Source organism: Corticium candelabrum, chromosome 3, assembly GCF_963422355.1.
Source record: "Corticium candelabrum chromosome 3, ooCorCand1.1, whole genome shotgun sequence".
Lineage (NCBI taxonomy): Eukaryota > Metazoa > Porifera > Homoscleromorpha > Homosclerophorida > Plakinidae > Corticium > Corticium candelabrum.
This window is the reverse complement of record NC_085087.1, coordinates 7,544,991-7,547,490: the sequence shown is the minus strand read 5'-3', so window position 1 is coordinate 7,547,490 and position 2,500 is coordinate 7,544,991. Positions and strand designations below refer to the sequence as shown.

The 2,500-nt window shown below is 47.4% G+C and overlaps 1 protein-coding gene across 1 annotated transcript in view; it reads left to right on the top strand.

The window, feature by feature from the left end:
* LOC134177367 (protein Daple-like) overlaps positions 1 to 2,500 on the top strand; it is a 16,301-nt gene that overhangs the window by 5,666 nt on the left and 8,135 nt on the right. The window lies entirely within an intron of this gene.

Genomic DNA, 2,500 nt, shown 5'->3' with positions numbered 1-2,500 from the left:
ACTGGTGTTCCGAAAGCGCGACAAGCTCACCACGCTTTCAGCGTTCGCAACTACCTAGTAATCCTCAGCGTGGCGATGGGTGACGAGGAGTCGTAGACTCTCGCTATGGTCGCCGTCTATTAAGTTTTATAGATGTGTCTTACAACCATGGAAACGTCCGACCGTGTGCCTAGCTAGAGTTAATACACCGTAGTTGGCTCTAGCAAGTCTATCTACACACGACGTTCTCTTTCACACCTTTCTCTGTTTGCCGCTGCTACAGGGTGAGGGCGTAGTATAGGCGCTAGATGGCTATAGAACGTGAGAAACTCGATCTGCAAGCAGAAACGTCTTCATAATGCGAAGCTCTGTAGCAATTTAGTTACTTGCATCTGTGTTACTACATGTACTCACTGTAGAAAATATCGAACGACAAATTTCAATCAGAACAGTTACTGACACGAGAATCAGTCATTTGAATATGACCCTCTACCCCAGCCATCACAAGTAGCCTGAGATTAGTCTCGCGTGGCCAGACGTTCGCGCGCGGGGAGGGGCGTGTAGCTAGAGATCTCCCATCTCAGTTGATCGTTTTCTCGAAAGAAAATGAGACTAGTCGCTGCAGCTAGTCTATTTGATCCATGCCTAAATATATATTGGCCGTGGATCCGTGGATCCGTAGATCCGTGCATCCGTGCATTCGTGGATCCGTAGATCCGTGCATCCGTGGATCCGTGGATCTGTGGATCCGCATTTTCCACTCAGCCCGCGCCTGCAGAGACTGGCGAGTGCGGCGGTAAAAGCGGCGGTGCTTATTCGTGTCGCATGTGACTGCGCTATATGGCGCTTATATAGAAGAAAACAGCGGTATAGAGAGCGGTTAGACGGTATATGAGAGCTAGAGCCGTGGCTGTAGGTTGGGGCATGCACACTCGATACAAGCGAATGCGTGTCGCTAATATTACGACATCTGCAACAATCAGCCTAGGGTCTTACCTCCTACCGCTGATCATAACTGATGGATTGGAACAGTGAACACACGCATAGGTGGTACCATCGCGTGTGGACAGACGGGGCGACACACGTGCCGTCTGCGATTTCTTGCCACGAAAGCACAGACGAGAAGAAACCGTGCACGCGGACGTCTCTCCAACTGTGACGCTCCGTGCGATCGCTTTACCAACGCAAAGTCGCCAGCGGCAACGCTACGGGCGAGGAACTGGAGGGCAATGTTATTGCGCTGCTAGGTGGCGGGACAGGCGTACTGCTGTATAGATAGCGCTGTGGTATCGAGATAGGCCATTTGCTCGATGATCGCCTTGCTAACGACACACATTCTGGTTAGCCTCTAGGACATGAATGCTTGTACTCACGTGAATTTAAGTGTATAGCAGTGGTGCTCGTGTAGATTTCTAAAACTTCCAGTACACAGAAAAAGTGGCAAAGCAACATGCAGTTTAAGTTAAACTTAGAATGTCGACTTGAACAAAAGTTGCTTTAGTATCTTAGAATTAGTTATCTTATTGAAATTTCCCATCATTCCAGTTATTGTTGAGATTCCATTTTATTAGCACTTCAACTTACTAAGTAGCAGTTTGACAAATTGCTGCATGATGATGGACTCTTTGCTGCATTCAACAGGCGCGGTTGTTGACACAAGTTAGTTGCTTGCAGGAAAGGTAGATGCGTGCATTCATCCCTAATATGTGTGCACAAGCATGCCTATCCGACAGTCTGTAGACATCATTGCACTTAGAATTGTGGGCGTGTGCCAAACTGATTCGCAATGTTTGTCAACGTCGTTGCACTCTATGACTCTATGGTGCTGGTTTGTATAAGAGCAGTAGGTGGTAACACGCATGCAGGCGCGTAGCCGGTTCAAACTTCAATGTGTAGCCTCTAGCCTCTTTCACGGACCCTCTTAACGCGTGCAAGCTAGAGGCTTGCGACAGTCTCGCTGCGCCTTTCGGCTATCAATTGTAGAAAGATATGACGGCTTCGAATCAAACGCTTAATTAATTAACAATAAATAAGATACTAAAGTGCCGTGCATTGTCGCGACGCAACTAAAACTTTTAGAGCACTTGTTTTAGAAATGGCCTTCTAGAAATAATTCTGTATATTTGTCACTTGCAACGACGTTGCCACCGTTACCGTGTAGAAACTGCGAACTGTCAAGTGCATTTTTGTTCCGTTCTATGTGTAATCATATAATGGTATCTAGATAGTATGCTATATAGATACGAATGGAACGGAACAAAACACTTGGTAGTTTGCGGTTAATTTTCAGTGGTATAGTCGAGATTTGATAAACGGGGGTGGGGCACGAAAGCAAGTTTGTGTGTGTGTGTGTGTGTGTGTGTGTGTGTGTGTGTGTGTGTGTGTGTGTGTGCGCGTGTGCTTGTGTGTGTGTGTGTGTGTGTGTGTGTGTGTGTGTGTGTGCGTGTGCTTGTGTGTGTGTGTGTGTGTGTGTGTGTGTGTGCGTGTGCGTGTGCGTGTGCGTGTGTACGTGCGTGTGTGT